Consider the following 21,448-nt stretch of genomic DNA (forward strand, 5'->3'; position numbering starts at 1 on the left):
TGAGATACTACCCGGCCAGATGTCTATGTATTACGATGTTTTACATCGAAATAATGTATTTATGATTCACTTAATCACTGCATTCATTGAAATTAATATTTTTTATATAGTTTATACAATATTCAAAAATTTTGACAATAAAAAAAGACGATAAAAATCAAGGTATATTAAGGTAACATACATATTTATAAGTATTCATTATTCTTCATTCATCATCATCCGAGTAATGTTCATCGTTGTGTAAATCATCTTCATCATCAATTGAGTCAGATTCTGTGAAATATAAACGTAAATTGTGAAATATTGATAATTCATAAATAGATTTGAACATATTCGATAAAGAATTGATTTTTATCAACTTACCAGGAATATTGGCGAAAAAAACTCTGAAATCATTGGTGGTGTTGAACATTCACCTTTAATTAGTCGTTGACTAGTTAAATAATCAGGTATTTTGTTTCGGTTATTTCCAAAATTTCCTCTCTGAAAATAGCAGCAGCTGCTTGCAAGGTATCTTTGAATGTAATCATTAAATTTCTTGTGAATTTTTTCTTGTAAATAATGCGCGGCAAATATTTATGCATTATCGGAGCCTTCACTCAATTCTTTAAACATATCGAGATACTCTTTATGCAAATATGACAGAAAATAACAACGTCCCCGTTTTATGACATTCTCCTCAATTAAATTACAAATTTCTCTATAAACAGTTTCATGTGTCTCTCGAGAGATATGACATGAAGTACGGAAAGGACTTTCCACCAGTGACCGTTTGTGATTTCTAAATTTTTGTCGACAAAAATCATGATAGTAGGTATACTTCATCAGAGGCAACACTTTGTATTTTTATCAAAGTTTTATTGTGAATTTCAGAATCTGGTTTCAACTTTGATAAGATATTTGTTTGAAATTGATTTTTTTTTGAAGTACGTAACGGCTCATTCTTAGACTTATATTGTTTTTTTCTTTTATCACAAAAAAGCACAAATTCAGGTTTGCTGAAGCCACAGTTTCAGGATTCTGAACAGTTAATGGTTCTGTTGAATCTTCCAATTGTCTTTCCTCGAACGGCTGATCTACTGCGACGCCAATATTTTTTTCTACAACTTCATCTATCTCAGTAACGTTCACGTCATTCAAAACGGAATCCTGTACTATTGCATCATCAATTATTGAACTATTAACTGATGTTGATGGTTGTTCAGTCGCAGACGACGACGTACTTTGTAATGAAACTTTTTTGTTGGCATCTGTCAAAAAAAATGTTTTTCTAAAGCTGTAAACGTATTATAACAACTACTATGATAGCCGGCATCAAAAAAATCTTCCGGTAAAATTACATCGTTGTACTTCAATTTATGAAGTTTTCGTAACCTCAAAATATTTCGACATTTTACCATAGTCTCTCCCGAAAATATTATTAATTTTTCAGTTTTTGATGTGTCACAAAAAACACACTGCACTTTATCTATTTCACTCGACATAATGTCAAAAATATTCAACAATTAATAATCCAATGAATAAAATAAAGCAACACTATCAATTTTTTTAAATTCACGCAACACGAGGCATCTATATGAAGGTTGTCAAATATACTGAAAACATCTGACGGAAACCATTAGATTTGGGATTATAATAGAGCCCTCTCTGGTATAAATCTTATATTATTCAAATAACAGGTAGAAAATATCAGAAAAAATGTTATAGGCTAGAATGAGTACAATAGTAATACTTTGGAGTGATCAAGTAAATCATAAATACATTATTTTGATGTAAAACAGTTATCGTAATACATAGACATCTGGCCGGGTAGTATCTCAGATTTTGTTATTTGCTGATGCTTGTACGCACTAAAAACTTCTGCCCTAATTAATGTGAGTTTTTGAAACTATAATAAGTGAAATGTATCAATGGCAGATCTCGTCAATTACTTTCAAAAATATTTATTTTTAACATTTTCAAATATGTCTGCCACAATGTTGAACGCGAGGTAATGTTCAGCCATTATTATTTTCCGTTCACAATAATAATATATTTCAAAATATCAAAACGGCAAACGTCGTCAAATGCATTTAGAATTACTAAAAAATTGATACCTGTCCTACCTGCGCACTCACCGCGTCCACCACTTTGGGCTTAGTAAGGTCTCATATCATGTACGGTAGGTATTGGGGCCTCAATGTACAAAAACCTGAGTCTGGTCAAATACATGCAGGTAGCCGCTCACTGGCTCTTAGACTATATTGTTAATGCTCTGCCAAAAATCAGTTCTACAACAGAATTCTCACACCTTCGCCCTGTTTCTGTTCTACCTAAACTTTCAAAAGTAGTTCAGAGGAAAGTGAGTTTCAATAAATTTTCTTCCCGACAAAAATATGTTTCTGACAGAACAACAGTTGTAATTGAGACAACTAATGTCCTGAGTGTATTTAACGAAAACAAGGCTGCCATTCAGATATAGAAAAGCATTCGATATGTTAAATCACTACTGAAGCGATCCTGAATAATATAGTTTTACGACCGGGCTTGAGATTTGTAATATAATTCGTAACAAGCAATTATATCAGAGAGTAGTATAAGAAAATGACATCGCTGAATCTCAGGTACCTCAGAGAGGTATCTTTTGCTCTCTATTTTATGGAGTTGATACTTCAAATAAGTTATTTCGGAGTTATTTCAAATATCAACTATATGCGGATGACACCCAAGGTATTCCTCTCCTCCTCTCTCTGAGACATTGCTCTCGCAAGATATTTCCTCAAAAATTATTTGAAAAACTCTTTGAGCTATCAAACTCCCTCTAAGTAAGTAAACTAAACAAAAAAAAATCAACGACTATGCGTTTTTAAGATAATAATAATAGTGAAGAATAGCAGGAGTATTGTAGATGATATTATGAGGAAAAAAAGTTTAGGTTAAGAATGAAAGAAATCGCGACTTTTAGAAAAGACGAAAAACAAGAAAAATATATCTCAGTCTCATACCAATGATATACGAAAAATTTGGGAAAGATTTTCAAGGCACTAGGTACGATGGTGGAATTTGAAATAAGTCACACTATAGAGCCTTCTAGGAAATCCAAAGGACAAAGTCGGGAATTAGGAAAAGCCTGGAATTTACGAAATTGAATGTTAGGACTGCGGTGCAAAATATTATGAGCAGACTAAAAGATCTATTAAAATGAGATATAAGGAACACTATCACACCAAAAATATGGAAGATCAGAAAAATCAGCAGCCGCCCATCATATTTTGCAACAAAACCATTCCATAGACTTTAGTAACAACAATAGGTATCTAGATGCCTATGAGAGTCTAGAAATGAGTGAACATAATAATATTATGAATAATATTATCAATAATGATATAGCAGATTTACCTCACTATTAGATAAGCCAATATTAAAAAATTGATTTAAGACAATTGAGACGTAGGTACTCAGCAAAGGTATCTAGAGTATCATTCATACTTATGAATCAAGAAATAAGGAGTAAAATTTTATAACAACCTACCGGAATGTGTCAGAAGTGAAAATAATGTGAGAAAATTCAAAAGGATCCTCATTGCTCATATCAGAAGTAGATCCAGGAGAGAGATTCGTGAGTTGATTGAGATATAATAATGATAATGATAATAATCATAAATATGGCTACACATCGTTGAGTGGATTGTCAAGATAATACTGGTAAACTATAATTAAATGATGCTGTGATGTTTCTACTATTCAAATTTCACCTTTTATTCTTCTTGTTTGTTATATAAATCTTTCAATTTTCATTATTTTACTTATATACTTATATACAACCTATGTGATAGAATATTGTGTTTAGTGTACTAAATTTATTAAAAAAATTAATTATGTGTTGTGTTACCACGTACAAGTTGTTGAAGCTCTCAACAACTTCTGTTGGTTCATTGTAATGTTTATTGTATTTATCGTGTATTACTTTAGTATGTCCATTTACTATCAATAAACAACATTCATTCATTCATTCATGAATAAGGACAATACTGTATATAATTTAGTTCAATCTGTCTCCTGAAGATGATCACTTGGTGATGGAAACACGTGTCGAGGTGTTGAAAATAACCGTTGGGTGTTTGGATTGAACTCCAGTAATACCAAAAGTATACCAAAAGTTCCAAACAGTGCATGAGAAATCAAAGAAAGAGTGATCATTACAAAATTTTACTAGAATACCCTGTATAATATGCGATACTGATTTTTGTTGTTTCTTGCATTTTAATGACTGGAAAAACATCTGACAAAAAGTGAAAATTAATATCAGCCTGCACAGATTTTCGAAATCTTAAAAAAAATACCTAGAGTAACTGCCAACCGCTCAAGATAATTTCAATCCGTATGAATAACATTCCACGAAACACCTCACATCTAATCTACATATAGGACAAATCTTGTTCATTTAAATATATGATTCATTCTTCTCGCCTCTCACACATGTTTCCTCGACAATTTTTCACCTCGGCCAATAAATATACAACACATTGTACCGAATAATAACGCCTACTCCAAAATTGTTGACTGAGGAATATATCGAGTCGAATGCAACGGACTATGCAAGTAACTTATTACGCCAGCCACAATACCTAAGAGTTTTATTTGAAAAGCGATAGAAAAATCAATAACGATGATGACGGACATTAGGTAACTTAAGTTGCATGTTTTATATGTGAAACATTAAATAAAGGTAGGCGTACCACATGGATCTGTTCTGGGTCCTGTCTTATTTATTATATCCATAAATGAAATTACGAGCCATTAAAGTTGAAGTTGGGAAAAAATTATTGCGACTCAACATTGAACCAGTTAGTTGTCTGGTACGGTGATACATAGAGTCTTTCATTAGGCGCTTCATATCTTCAAAATGTAAATAAAACAAATGAAGCATGGAAAATTCTAGCGGATTCAAATCGCACGATCTCGGTGGTCAGTTCACATCACCTCCACGTGAGATGAACATGCGACGTTTTGTTGAAACCACATGTCGTTGGTGGAAGAAGAGAATTGGTAGTCATCGACCTTTAGAGCTCGCCGTTAACAGTGACAGATTGGCCAACGTCGTTCTCAAATAAATATGGACCGATTACCACATCAAACAGTGACTTTTTTGGGATGCATTGGACGCTCTTGGACCTCATATGGATTAGTATCGTTCCAAACTCGACAATTTTGTTTGTTCACATACCCATTTATCCAGAAATGGGCTGATACTACCACACTTATAGCAGTAATGATTCATTTATAAAATCGATGACAAAATCATTCCGTTTATATCTGAATTTCTAAAAGATACACATCATGAGAGACTAGTTCGCAAATGCCATTTTGCATTAATTATGAACCCAATAAATATGAATATTGAGAAATGAAAAATAGTTAGGTAGGTGCCTGGTACATAGTTGATCAAAAATAATTTGCAGGCCTAAAAATGAATCGCGCTTCTTCTCATTCTCATCATGCTTTTGTCAATCAACAATTTTTTTCAAGTTGAATATTTAGGACAAAAATCTTGATAATTTTTGAAATGGACGCCGTGAATTTTTACTTTCATTTTGGCTATTCTTAGAAGGCTTCAGAAATATTCCTGCTACAGAAATTTCATTTTTCATTCTCATTCTAACAGATCATTCTACTCAATACTTAAGTTTTGATATTTGCAATTTATCACTATAAAATTTGTATCTATAGCTCAATTATTTTGTGATTTGACAAAAATTACTTTCACTCTCTGGGATTTCTGACACATATGTATGAAAATGTGATCTGTAGGTTTTTGAACGCGACCGTCTACAAATGCTACGACCGTCATATAATGAAATTAAAATGTCTACGCAGCTAAAGACGAAACATCAACTATAGAAACTTGCAGACCGCACTGCCAACAAACCCGACATAGGTTGTTTCAAAAAGTTTTGTCCGTTTTTATGAGTCTACTTGAAACTGTAATATCTCAGTGAATACTGTTCAAATCAATCGAACTGAGCGTCATTTGAATCAGTGCACTTTTGCCAACGTAACGCAAGTCGATTAATTCCGTTATTATAAAAATGCGTGCTCAGGATTCGAGTAAGTCGACGAAAGACGTTTTTGTCAGGTTCCTGATTGGCGAAGGTTCTACCGGTAAGACACTTATCGAACTGCTTAAAATGAAGGTAGTCGATTGGCGAGAGGTCTGCGGAGTATGGTGGGTGACGAGCAACTTGTTTAATATTCGGACGTTGATTTATGAAACGAATTTCCTCACGATAGGACTCTGCTGTAGTGGTTTGGTGCGATGGCAGAAAGTTATAGTGAATCACACAAGCGCTGACTACCATACAGTCACCATAGTCTTTTTTGACACTCCAAAAAGGATCGTTTTACTAGCCGGAAGAGAGCAAACCTACCAAAAGCATTGAGGTGCAAGCTAGGAAGATGCGATAGTAAAACCCTCCTACACACATACAATACGTTTATCAGACCAATTGTAGATTATGAAGCCATGATATACTGCACGCTCCCCCCGAAACAATTCCACCGCTACCTAACAACCGAGGAAAGAATTATATGCAATATCCACAACCTCCCGTACCGCTATCCATCTCAAACATTATACAACCTAATAAATACTACACCAATCAACCTACGACTTCAGGAACTTCAAGGACGATATGCAACAAGAACGTTCAACAGCAATAACACCGATGCCATCAACACGCTGACCACACCTTGGACTACCCGTGAGGGACCCAGAAGGAAGAAGCTTCCGTTTCCCCCAGCAAGACTCCTGGGAGCAATGGAAGATCCGTCAATGCTGATCCAAGATATCCTAGAGGATTACCCACTGGAAATCAAAAAGCGGACAGCTACGTCCTGGAAGGAGCTGAATTCGGACATCCATCCCCGGCCCAACAACCTGGATTCATGTTAAAACTGACCACCGCAACGGACCCGGACCACTCCAATGGACCAACGGAAAAACAAAAAAAACAAGAGGAATACATGACAACATATGACAACACAACATAAGACATCATAACACAAGACAACATACACACAATCTCCTAACACTGAAAAGTCATAAGCCTATAGCACAGCCGAACGCACGAAGGCCAGTCTTTTTGAAATCTGACCATTTGGTATACCTACTTATATTCTCTCTCATTATGTGGTTCCAGAACTGAATTTTAATCTCAATTAAAATGCTTTTCATTCACTATTCTCTTCTCGATAGATTGACATAAAGTCTCTTATTCGTTTTTGTTCTCTTAACTTCATCTTACTCTACGAGGATGGTGTTTTTCTCAGTCCAAGAGAAAATGAAAGTCCAAGGTTTCAAATATAAAGTATAATAAGTAGAAAAACGACTCCACGGACAAAATAATAAAAAAACAACGTGTAAAATCTTATAACAGAAAAAAATGTAAAATTATATAGAATAAAAGAAACTAGAACAAAGGAAATGCCGCCAATTTGACCCTGATATTTACTATTAATTTAACCTGTTGAATAACTACACATGCACCCATTCAGTAAAAAATACTTTTAGTTTTACTTTTACACTAGGGAGAGTGGTGTATAACTTTAAATTCTCGTCCTTTTTTGTAATTGTGTTATTGATTCTAGCTAAACAATCAGCACTAGGAACCCAAAAATATGTAACCTCTTTGCAAATAGACAGTGGATTCAGACAAAATAATATGTGAACTCTCTCTAAACGTCAATTGGTTAGTAAAAAAAATAAACACTCACATAACGCCTCTTTGGGTGGTTCATAGTCAACCATCGGTTCCGTTGACCCGGTGTGTTTTCAACACCAACACTTTAATTTCGAACTCCCCTGTACCCATCACCGGTTTATGATTTCACTACCGATTTTACTTAAATTTCGCACCACGCGCTTACAAACAAATTAACTCCCCTATTTAGGGCCTTCGAGGCTGAGGGATGAGACCCCCGATCTCGTCTCGACGAGATCCGGTGACAGACTTTAAGTGTCTCCCCGCAAAAACTCTCCCAAGCCTTCGCGTCAACAACGCTAGCCACAAAAATGTCATCTCAGCGTTTTTCTTAACTTTCCCAAGCATATGATCATATTCATTTGTTTACACTAGCTCAAATTTAACATGACCACAACGACGCTCGAAGGTCCGACAGTCATAAAGTAATTCAGCGCTTTTTCAACTGGAAAAATATCGACACCGAAGAAAGATGTGATCGACCTCGATCTCAATGAATGAAATAATATTTCATGTTACTATCGCAATGGCAGTTATTACAACCGCATAGGAGCTGACGCCCAGTTAGTTCTTCGCCATCCCACGGACCGATTGTCACGGGTCAGTCTCCACCAGGGCCCTCAAATCCTTGCCCTGGATAACGGTGGGTTGACCATTTGGGTTCCTCTTCGTGACTAAAATCTTCGGAACGAAATTTCGCAAACCAACGTCGAACAGTGCGTTCATTAACACTATCATTGCCAAATGCCAAAATTGTCTATCGGTCAGTAGACAGTGGAATAAATATTTATCGAGGTATGAAGTTACAGAAGCACATACGATCGGAATAGATCAAAACTAGTTACACTTCCTCTTTGAAGGAGAAAACAGTTACATCTAAAAGTCCAGTTTTCCTGGACTAGCAGAATGAGAAAGAAATAAGCGAATAGTAACCGTGAACGCAAAACACAAGCTCCGATGTCGTGACGAAGACTTTGCAAATATAGAAATTCATATCCAGCAATAATGCACACGCGAAAGTCTTATAAGACGAAGAAGAGAGAATACTGGGAATCCAGCGCAACGATTTCGTTACTCGATGTACGATTATAAGTCGATACATCTGATAGGACCTGTTTTATTTTAGCGTGTTCACGAACATTTCCTACCAAGATATTGACAATGGCAAGCTACTTGAACGAAACTCGTGCATACTCCGGTAATAATGACCATTTGATTCCATCTACATGACCCTCATTGTTCCTGTCATGTAAAAATACACCAGTTCATTTTTATTTTTTAGTCATAGTTATGGGTATGTGACTCGTGGTCAGGTGAAAGTTTGTTACGACTGAACAAATTCTCACTAACTAACTTCCACCTATGACTTATAGATTCTTCAAAATAGGGATTTCCTTTGCTTTGAGAAACCGGTAGACGTCAGTCTCGAAAAGGCAAAAACAATCTTCCAAATATCTATGGAATAGTTACTTTTCATTTAGAATTATCAGCGATCACAGATCCATTAGTGATGGATATCTCTCGAATACTTTCACCATCAACGCTGGTGTTCTCCAAGGATCCATATTGCCTCCAACACTCTTTTTATTGTATATAACCGACTTATTGGAAAAAAACAAGAATTCAATATATTGATTTGCTGACGACAGCATACTTATCTCATCATTCCATTTGGGTTCCAGGACATCGATTCCACGACATCAGATTCCAGGATGCACATCTTGACCGGCAGCAGGAGGTTGCATATCTTAATGAGGATCTAGAGGTTATTTCGAATTGAGGTGACAGTAATCAGGTTCAATTCAACTGCTTGCCAATTCCAACGGGTTTAGATCCTTCTGATCTGTAGCTAAAGCCGTTAATCAGAACTTTACAAAATCCACAATTCCACCACTAACAAAAGCGGATGGTTCAGTTGCAACAACAGCCTTAGAAAAAGCAAATCTACTAGCTGAACAATCCACTATTCCCACACTAGAATCCACAATACCGGAAATTACTTTTAGACAGCGTCTAGTCCGGCGAATTTTGGAACAGCTTAAATCAACGAGACATCTGGCCCTGATGAAGTACCCGTCATCCTACTTGAAAAGTGTGCAAATGAACTCACACCAGTATTTTGCAGACTTTTCAACATATCTTACAAGAAAGGGGTTTTTTCTTCTTGGAAGATTGCTCGCGTTCAGCCTATTCTCAAAAAGGGGAAGAAATTTTTTCCAAATAACTATAAACCAGTCGCTTTGCTATCAGTGATATCAAAAATCATGTAGAAAGTCGTAAACCACCATATCCTCGAATATTTGGGAGGTTTGAACATCTTGAGCAATCATCAATATGGCTTTCAGAAACAGAGATCAACAGGCGACCTTCTATCGTATGTCACCCATATTTAGAATAACGCAGGAAACATGGAGAATCAAGAGCTATTGCGCTTGATATTTCTTAGGCCTTTGACCGTATGTATGTGACATGAGGGTTTGCTGGCCAAACCTCGATGCTATGGCTAGCCGGATCATTTCTGTGTATGGCTCTCCAGCTTCGTGAAAGAACGTTCCCTGCAAGTGGCCGTCGATTGATATCTCTCGAATACTTTCACCATCAACGTTGGTGTTCCTCAGGGATCCATATTGGCTCCAACACTCTTTTTATTGTATAGCAACTACTTATTGGAAAATACCAAGAATTCGATATGTTGCTTTGCTGACGACAGCATACTTGTTTCGTCATTCCATTTGTATTCCAGGACATCGTGTACGGAGGCACATCTTCACCCCCAGCAAGAGATTGCATATCTTAAGGAGGATCTAGAAGTGATCTCCAATTGGGGTGAAAGTAAACAAGTTCCATTCAAAGCCACAAAAACACAGGCATCGGTTTTCTCCAAGAAGATAAATGTCTCCGAACCAGATATAATAATGTCAATACAGACAATTCCGCCAATAAGACAGGGTCAAGATCCCAAGTCTCCCCCTATATCCTATAGGCAGATCTGCTTGCTGAAGAGACATGTTCTCAGGTATTATTTCACCAGAGACACTCGTGGTGCAACGATCTACATTTTAGCAGACAGCCTAACAGCACTGAAAACTCTGATGGTGAGACTGAACTGATTTGAGGCTGCAGAATCTTCCTTAGACAACAGACAGGGAAAAATAATATAACTTTGATGTGGGTATTAGGAAAATTATGTCCTCGCGAAAGAGAAAGTAATATTTGTTTCTCTAGACCAGGACAAGTGAATAACTCTCTCGAACAAATTATGGAGCCATGTATGAATACTGGAAACAGATTGAAAATGCTTCTCTCCCACAAACAGATTCACAAGAATTAGAGATGTAGAACAAAACTGAATTTATTATGGGAAAAAAATGTTTTGGCTTTTTATTTCTCCATCTTTATAAAAAAAATGAGGGTAATCTTCCAAAGGAAGAAAGAAAGCAATACATTTCTGAAAAAAATACTCTATACAAAAATGTGTAGATCATGCACATAAGTAACTTTCAGACACAAACTGTTAGAGCTAGAAACCCATCTTGAAACAACTACTTTTATATGAATATTGGTTTATTCATAAAAATTTTTATTCTTTTTAGTTTGTATTCCAAACATTCGTTATAGCATTGAATCAGATATCATTCATAGGAAAGATTCACAATGTAGTATATGAAAGAGGTCAAATTTCACTAATATGGAATACTGTCACTCTTTTGTTTTTCTGATTGACTCGGCCATTACTTGATGCTTTTTCAAGTGATTAATGATTAATCACTTGAAAAAGCTAATGTTTAGCAAAACATGTGTGATATATTTTTTCAATGAAGTTTGTGGAGATCAAATCGTTTAGGTGTAGTTTGTGAAATTACTGTCATCCTTAATGGCAGACATCGATGTTTCGGAATAAGACACTTGCCTTATTGCCTCTTCAGCATCAATCTAGATACCATAAAATAGCAAATAGAAGAAATGAATGAAAAAGGTGTAATACGAAACATGGAACGTTTTCCAAAATAATGCTTGGAAGAGAGAAAATATTCTAATTTATTATTTATACACTAATAGGAGATTATTATTCGTTACAGAGTTAGACGTTAGATGGAAAATCTTGAAATTTAATAAAACTGAAAAAAACGTTTCGAACTTGAAAGCAATATAATAAACATTGATCTTTTTTTCACGTAAGCGCAATTACAAAATATAATTGAGGAAGAAAGATTATCGGATGTAAATTGTTTCAAATATTCATCATTGAAGATAGTAACACCTAATAAATATTCGAACTTCATGTAATATTGAAGCCAATTTGTATTTTTTCAACCGCTTTGGATTTCTCTGTCATAACTTATTGAATTGATTTTGAGAGTTGGTTTTTTAAAGGAAAATGCATTTTGCAAAAATTACATGTACTGAATTAGTTTTCCATTAATAAAAAACATTGTGGTAATCATTTTTCATGCTTTCACTATGAGCGTGCCAGTTGTATTCATGGCAATAACGGCCAAAAGACAATGGAGTGAACAAAACCACCTAACGGAATATGTTTTACTATGAAAAGAAGTAGGTAATTTCAGAAATTCCTAGAGCGTATATAGTATAATTTCAGTCAATTTGTATAAAAACAAAGGCAATTACACGAATAGATAGTAGAGGATCGAAAACAAAATAAAAACATTTATGTGACTTGTATTTCGAAGGAGAAGATTATTATCGAATTATGGATGGACTGATGACCCGTTATTTGATGAATATTATCTACATTGTTCATGATAATAATTATCGAACTGATTTCAGGCTCATCACAAAACCAATCTAAATGTTTTTTAATAGTTAAATGGTATTCCATACATTTTTTTAGTTCAAATATGCAATACTCACCTTTTACACCCGATTCAATTCATTTGCTTTTTGTGGTGCACTGTTTGGAACCTTTGGTGTAGTAATGGATATTACTGGAGTTTTTTCCCAACACCCAAGTGTAATCTTCATCTTGAAGATGATCACTTGGTGATCGAAACACGTGTCGAGGTGTTAAAATAACGGTTTGGTGTTGGGAAAAAACTCCAGTAATATCATTTGCTTCTTTTTTCAAAATTTTGCTGACACTTTTCTGTCATTATAGAAAAATTAGAAAATTAAAGGACTTTTACTTAGAATTATAGTGGCAGAGAATTAGAGAGGCAGATCAATGAAAGCAAAAAGGTAATTACCCCGAAGTCTGGACAATAAAAAAAATTAATATTTTGTGATTTTGAAAACTACAACTCTCTTTGGAGTAAATGTTTCCGATTGTACTGAATTGACCTGGTTCTCGTCGAAAAGATTAATTTGATATAATCACTAATTATTCACCATAACTCTGGTGAAATTTTCAGCTTCATTTTTCTGTTCTGCTTGATCCTGTCCATGATTTTATGAACATATTCGATATCTGTTCATTTTTGGAAAATTATTTATGTTGATTAAAATAACTGAAATCTTTCTTGCAAACTATTCCGAATCTTAGGAATTTATGTTAGCAACAGGTTCTGCTGCGGTTGCGTTCTAATATTGATTCATTCCAGTTTCAATTGACACCAGTTTTTTGGAAATTATTTTGATATCACCCTTCTCACGCCGTTTTAGATGTCAGATTAGCATATTGAAAAATTACATGGTATTTCTAATACCACATTTAATATATGGGGATGTAGCTCAGTGGTAGAGCGTTCGCTTTGCATGTGAAAGGCCCGGGGTTCGATCCCCCGCATCTCCAGTTTTTTTTTCTTTTGATCTTTGACATATCATAATGAATTAAATTACAATCCATCAATTATATGGTTTGAACGTGAACCAAATAATATTTCCATTTTTTCTGTAGAAAGGTGAAACGTGAATTATATTAAACAAAACAAGTTTGAAAGTTGAAAAAGTTGTATTGAAAAACTACCAAAACATACATCGATTATATTCAGACGAATGAGTTCTAGCAAGTTGTAGACAACTGACAAAAATAATATCGATTTACAACACATAAACCTGTTTGATTCGTTTTAGAACGATCTCATTTCCATCATCTCATTTTTATAACTAGAAGCGAGTTCATTCGAAGTATCTAAAAAAGTGTATATTGTCTCTATACTGAGGAGCAAACAAAAAAATGGCATTTGTTAGTTATGATTCAGGTAATAGACCAGTCAATATTATTTGACGTTTGCCAACGGAAATAAACGTGTTTCCTTCTGAAGTTTCTTCACAATTGATTTTTTGGGGTTCGAAAATGGAAACGAAATTACTCGTGATTTCCTAAAACTTCCTGAAAAAACTATTCTGGCAGGTCAAATACCTAAAAGCCAGCAAGAAACATTGACTCTTCCATAAAGAATGCCTTTCAAAGAATAATATTATCATTTTTGGGAAAGAAAGTTTTTGGCTTTCTACTACTCCATCTCGATACAAAAAATATGAGGGAATCTTCCAAAGAAAGGAAGGAAGTAATCAATTTGAAAATAGGTAACTCTATACATGGATGTGTAGATCATGCAAAAAGTAACTTTAAGACATAAACTGAATAAAAGTCCTCCTGAAACAGATACTTTCATAAAAACATTGAATTACACCAAAGAAAAAAATTCTTTCGAAACAAATACTTCTATATGAACTCTGAATTATACAGAAGATACTTTTCTCTACTCAGTTTGTATTTCAAACATTCGTTGTGGAATAAAGTCAGATATCATTCACATGAGTTCCACTTTAAATGAAACAAATTGCACTTACATGGAACACTGTCATCCTCACTGGTATACAGCGATGTTTCGCCGTATGACACTTGCCATGAGGCTCTTCAGTACCAAATTGGATAACATTATAGAAAATACAAGATGGAGTAGTAGAAAGCCCAAAACTTTCTTTCCTAAAAATTAATCACTCCTAAAAATATAACCCCTTCAATTCAAATTTTGAACTAACTAGGGTAAGGTGATGGATCAAAGGAAAACGCTTGAGTTGGTCAGGAATTTGCAGTTGTTGCAGTCAGATCTTTCCTCATCAGTTAGCTGCACGGTTAAAGGTCGTAAAAGTTGATAACTTCTTTTAAATAAGTGACCAATTTTGAAATTTTCGAATGAGAAATATTCGTTGGGAATTGCTTTTCATACACATGTCCCGGTGAAAAATAGAATGCCAGTTACAACATTTTTCGCTACTCGCAATTATTCTGTTTCGACGGGTCGTTACTCAAACTTAAAAAGTTTTTTGATCAGCTGAATTCCATTCAGAAAAGAGCCATCCACGTGATTGGAGACTCGAACATCATTTGCAACCTTTATAGTCTGGAACATCGAAGAAAGATTGGGATGTGTCTCTTTTTTATAGATACCTACTTCACGGGAGTTATTCAAGGGACTTGGAACATTTGATTTCACCAATTGCGGATCATATCAGAAATACGCGACGGATTGTGACTACTCATCGTTTTGAGGTTCACCTCAGTACACCTCGAACTTCACTGCTCAGGAACTCTTTCATATGGAGAACTGCGTGTATGTGAAATTAACTTCCTGAGAACGTGTTTCCAAATGAAGTCAATCTTCAGCGATTCAAATCTAACGTGAACCTCTACTTTCGTGCAGGCACTGCTCTTAGAGCGTCTTAAATATTTTCCTGTAGTGCTTTCATCGGGAAATGATATTCTGCAGATATTGACTGGTCTATAACGTAAGAAAGAAAAGAAAATAGAAACGAATGCGCGGTCAGTCGTGCGTATAATCAATGCTTAGATTCCGTATTCACAGGCGAGGGCTCAGTTTTGATTGTAAAATGATACATTTTAATGTTCGTGGAACAATACCTGCAATAAAACATGGCCCAGTTATACACCGTGAATAGAATAACAGACATTAAACGAGAATGATAAACAAATACAAACATTCCGCAATTGCTGAGAAATGAGATCGGAAATAATGACCATCCGAAGAGTGTATAACGGATTAGGCTTTTTATGGTATGGAATTGATCTGCTCGACAATAGTACTGTGGTTGCTTCTCATTTACCAACATCGTTAGAAGTGAAGGAGGTTTATTTAGATACAGTTGCTGTGCAGATAATGGCAAATTGAGCAGTCTGCTACAATTTTAATAATTTCTTCTGATATACGAGGTCTGTTAAAAAAATAAGGTGAATTTTCATAAACTACACCCAACGATTTGATCTTCACAAACTTCATTTCCAAAAAACATATCACGACATGTTTCGACATCACTGTGGCTTTTTCGTAGTGAAAAACAATATTTTGATGGTAGAGGCTTGAGACCGAATATGCCGCCAATCTTGAACTATCCAAGTGGAGCCGTTATTTGAAGGGTTAAAGGCAAAGTTTCTTGGTGCAACAGTTGTACTCGCCATTCTTGGTTTTCAAAGTCACTACACCAACAATGTTTTCCTCTCCTGGATAAATTGTAGTGATTCTCACAATGTACCAAACCAGTGGTGGAATGTTGTCTTCATGGATCAGAACTAAATCTCTAACTTGAATCCTGCCAGTCGATTCAGAACGTTTATGCCAGTTAATAAGGTTATATAATGGTTCTTCATGCCAGCGATTCCAAAACTGATGCTTTAATTTCTGCGCATTTTGCCAGACAGATACTCAGTTGGATGGAGTGTCAGTGAAGTTGACTTCTAGACAGCTTGTCAATGGACCACTAGTGAGGAAGTGACCAGCAGTTGAAGGCAAAAAATCGTTGGAATCCAAGGATGAAGGGGACAAAGGACGAAAGTCAGTGTCAGTGAAGTTGACCTCTAGACAGCTTGTCAATGGACCACCAGTGAGGAAGTGACCAGCAGTTAAAGGCAGAAGGTCATTGGGATCCGAGGATGAAGGGGATAAAGGACGAGAGTCGGTGTCAGTGAAGATGACCTCTAGACAGCTTTTCAATGGACCACTAGTGAGGAAGTGACCAGCAGTTAAAGGCAAAAACTCGTTGGGATCCGAGGATGAAGGGGATAAAGGACGAGAGTGAATGTCGTGAAGTTGACCTCTATACAGCTTGTCAATGGACCACCAGTGAGGAGGTGACCAGCAGTTAAAGGCAAAAGGTCGTTGGAATCCGAGGATAAAGGAGATAAAGGACGAGAGTTCAATATCGCTTCAATCCCGATCATATAGATTTCTAATTGCTCATATGTGAACAATCTATCTCCAACAATGCGGAGTAAATGTTGCTTGAAAGATTTGACCGCAGCTTCCCAAAGTCTTCCAAAATGAGGAGCTTCGGGTGGTATGAAACGCAAATGATTCTTTCTTTAGCAAAATATTGATTTATAGCGATTTGGTAATCGGGTGACTTGAATAAAGCTTGCAATTCACAGTTAGCCGTGCAGGAAAAAACTCAGGAAACTTTTCTCTTCTAGCAAGAAAGCGCTGAGGACTAGCCAATAAAGCTTCTGGATGGATAGCCTTGGATTAGGCTAAATGGATAGCCTTGGGAACCATTCAAATATGAACTGCAACGTAGACATTGATTTTGTTCCGATTACGGAATCGTTTCTCCCTAAAAAGTGGGCCGCAGTAGTCGACTCCCATTTATGAAAAAGGTCGCAAAGACATAACGCTGCAATCAGGTAGCTGGATCATGATCAGCTTGACGAGGTTTTGAACGAAAACAGGGCAGGCAATTTGAACGGGGTACTGTAGGGTTTTTCCTACAACTATTTAGTTTAGAAACATTTAATTTCTTTATTGATTTTTATTTTGTATTATACATTTTTTGTAGGAAACTTTTTATAACTGCATTATCGAGCAGTCGTCCAAATTATCCATCTGCTTGGGTTTTTTATGTTAATTCTTTCATTTCAATTTTTACTTATCGTTTTCCTATTTTCGCATGGCAAACGAACGTTTATTGCCAAAAAACAGATGAATTTTCAAAACGAAACCATTTGGGATGTTTCGACTAGGTAATCACTCTTATAGATTGAGATAAGGGCCCAAGTGGTTGACCTTTCTTGACTATATCCATGACTCGACCATTGTCAGTGAGACATTTCTCACTCGTACAAATTTTCAACTATATAAAGTAGTAACTCAGTAACCAGTTATCAACGCTAAAATAAAATCCCAGATGAAGAATCGAATGAAAAGAATATAAAAAATATTTCGGATATTAATCTCTATGCAGGATCTAAACTACCTATCATTAGAATCGGATCCACGATGAAGATATTTACAGTTAATCCTCGAGTGTGGCAAGACGATATTCATGTGGTGGCGACTCTATGTTGATAGGATAATAAATAAGAATTTGTCAATTATGAAAATAAATATTTGTGACGAACACACCTTCCCCGAGATATATTTTAACGTCCGGAAAGAAATTTGTAATCAACTTTATAACAAGATATTAAGGTGGCATTCATCTTGTTCTGCTTTATTGCCGGAAAATTTATGGCTATTGCTTAATAATTTATTTTACCGGTGACAATCGATAAATACTGAAATACCAGGAGGAAATGAAACATACGAGTTTTGGGTGGGCATTTGGACGAAATGAAAATTAATTAAGGTTAGAATGGAAGCAATGTACCATCTGTACCATCCATGTTGGACATAAGCAAAATTAGAAATTCTCTCTGAGACATCAACATGAATATCAATTTTGAAAAAGAATCAACTTTGGAGATGAAAGAACTTTCAGTCATATAATATTTATGCCATTCATATTCATATAATCAAAAGAAATAATAAGTAAAATCAAACAAAGGATTCATAACAAAATTGTGACTCACTGTGTATCGAAATCGTCTGAGGAAGCCCTTGTAAAGTGAAACACACGTTTCAGTTTAATAAAATCATATATAATGATAATGTCTATTAAAAATATTTTCCCACGCATTGAAAATATACCATAGAATAGAATAAACGGTAGTTCGAGAATTTTCAATATAATGTAATGGTTTATATTAATGTCTTGGATAAGGCACGGCTTTTCCTTTAAATTAAATTACCGTTTATAAATGATAATTTTTCCCAAGAATATCTATGCATAGGCATATCCAAAATTCGATGAAAAAATAAACATATGAAAACGTATTTCAGGTGTAGAAGATACTGAACAGTATTAATTCGAATGATGTTTTAGATTTTTGGTTCCAATTTGTTTCTTTGAAAGACGATAGAAACGTACGACAACTAAGTGCAGCATTTATTTCATGAAGCGTAGGACGTAAACAAAACCCGGTACATGACGAAGATGAAATCTTATGTTGGTTTGATGAAAATGAAACGTGCAGCATAAAATAGAAAAATATTTAAATGTTTACTCTCTCCAGATAGAAAGATCGGTACATGTCGTAAAATTTGTTGAAAATACGTTTTCCTATTAAATGGACATTCACAAGCATCATAATATTGCAAAAAAAAATATACAAGTTTTCCCATCTGGATATCAAAACTGGGATATTATGCAACTTCAGATCAGATTATACTTGTTGCATAATATTTTCTCATATTCATGTAAACCTACTTCAATTTTAAAAATTTTATTTTTCAGTCAATTTTACGTTTTCCTTTTTACTCTCTTAGTGCATATTCATCCCACATGAGACCTAAGAGATTTGCTACAACCCAACTAGCAATTTAGTATTTTATAATAGTTGCGGAAACGTTTCGGAGAAACAAATTATAAAACTACATTCCTCACAGAAATGTTTTCGAAGTGTTTATAAAAATGATATAAATAGGAAATTGGCACCGTTTTATAAAGCATTATAGTCATTATCAATATTTTGTAAGGCCTTTTACAAACACTACAAAACAGTTTTATAAACATTTTGGCAGTTACTATAAAATTTGTCTAACACTCTTAAAAAGTAGTTTTATAAAGACTTCCCTTATTGCACTTTTGCGACACATAAAATAATCAGGAGACGATTTTATAAGAGTTTTTTTAGTAGTTCCAAGTAGGCGTTATAAAATATAATACAGCCGAAAACGATAACAATAAAATGAAAAAGTGTTAAAAATGTTTTCTTGAAGACGCAAGAAGTAACTGAAAACTAACAAATAGAAAGGGTGAAGCCATTTTAAAATTTCACTTCTGCACTCATAAAACTTATAAAGACATTGTTTGTGTTTCAAAGATTGATATTTTTACTGCAAATGAAATTTTATTGACAAATATATAGCCTATTATTAGCAAAACTTAAGCGCGCCACTCATGTATAAATGTTGTCGGTAAAATTATTAATTATACAAAAATTCACTCTGTCAACGTATTGATTTTCTGGTCGTAAACTTTACTCACTTTATTCTAAATAATATAATGTTATAATATTTATGTACTTTTCAGCTGTGAATATCAGTATATGTGCGGTATTTCATATTTTCAATTCATCTAATTTCAGTATCCCGGATCGCTATTATTTAAAATGGCGTTGTTCTATAAAATAAATTGGTATTAGTAGCAGGCATTTCAATGTATTTTAGCTACTATGTTACCCCTATAAAACTGTTGAGAAACACTTAGTTCTGGGAGTGATGGTATTGCGGCAGAGTCGGACTACTTTTAAAGCTATTAGTTTCTACAAAAGTGCTTGTATGAATAAAAGATTTCTCACACATAGTTCGGATAAATATTATCTGTCTTTGATGTTTTGGCTAAAATGTTTCATCGATTATAAAGGCTAAACGACGGGTTTTAACCATTATAATAACCTTTTCCTGTTTTTCGCAAGAAAAAAATTGAAGCACTAGGTCAGGTAGGATAGTTTGAAGTATTTTTTAGTATTTCCTATCGACAGGGCGACTCAAAAAGCTTTCAGAAAGTTTTTTTTATGTAACACCAAGTCATTTCTTCGTCTATTTGAAGTACTTCGAACTGAATCTAAAACTATTATATACCCCCAATAAATGCTCAAAATGGCCGCCATTGAGATATCATTTATTTTCATTTATATATTCCGAATACAAACAGAAAGATCCACTACAGTATCCACACATTGGAGTTATTATCAAATTGAAAGTATTAATTAATACACTAATATATGCATATCATAGTGTCTAAAATTGAGGATGAATTAGAATTGAATACAGTAACAATAAAAACTGATTATTAGTTATTGACAAAATATATCAATGAATTATAATTTATAGTAATGAGTTTTCAATATTTTTTTGGCCCTAAGCTACGATGTATCAAAAATATAGAAGTATTTTGCAAGAGTGTTACATCATATTACTGGAGTTTTCTCCCAACACCAAACTGTTCTAGATCCACTATTAAGATTTTCGACCGTATTTTTTTTTTAATAGATGGATCATACATCAATCAGTCCACATCCCAACATCAAAGGCATTTACACTAACGGAAACCTATGGATATGAACATTGTCACGAATTAATTATAGAAAGCGGGTAGCGAACCCATACAATTTGAACGCGAACGCATACGCTCAAATCACAAAATTAACGGAAATGTAGATACTCCCAAATGGATAAAATTCCGTGAATCACCTTGTATGGTTTAGCTGCTAAAACTGAACTCCAATCCAACTCATTTCTATATGAAATATTTTTTGGAAACACAACTAAGCACCCCGTTATTTTGATGTTTTTTTACACAGAATACTCAGAATACGGCCCTGTTAATATTTGTTTGCCTTTCTGCTCCGCTGTGGCTCTGCTGTACACAACTATTGTGATTGTTATAAGTTAGTTGGCAACATTTTTGCTAAG

The 21,448-nt window shown here is 34.8% G+C and overlaps 1 protein-coding gene and 1 non-coding gene across 2 annotated transcripts in view; one reads left to right on the forward strand and one right to left on the reverse strand.

Annotated features, from left to right (window-relative positions):
- Nucleotides 1–21,448, reverse strand: part of LOC111506347 (lysine-specific histone demethylase Su(var)3-3) — a 327,809-nt gene that overhangs the window by 55,372 nt on the left and 250,989 nt on the right. The gene's annotated exons all lie outside the window — the stretch shown is intronic.
- Nucleotides 13,417–13,488, forward strand: TRNAA-UGC (transfer RNA alanine (anticodon UGC)). The gene has a single exon. It is a non-coding gene; the product is annotated as a tRNA-Ala (tRNA).

This window comes from Leptinotarsa decemlineata, unplaced genomic scaffold, assembly GCF_025532065.1.
Source record: "Leptinotarsa decemlineata unplaced genomic scaffold, Ldec_3_MD MMD2_tig00000576_RagTag_RagTag, whole genome shotgun sequence".
Classification (NCBI taxonomy): domain Eukaryota; kingdom Metazoa; phylum Arthropoda; class Insecta; order Coleoptera; family Chrysomelidae; genus Leptinotarsa; species Leptinotarsa decemlineata.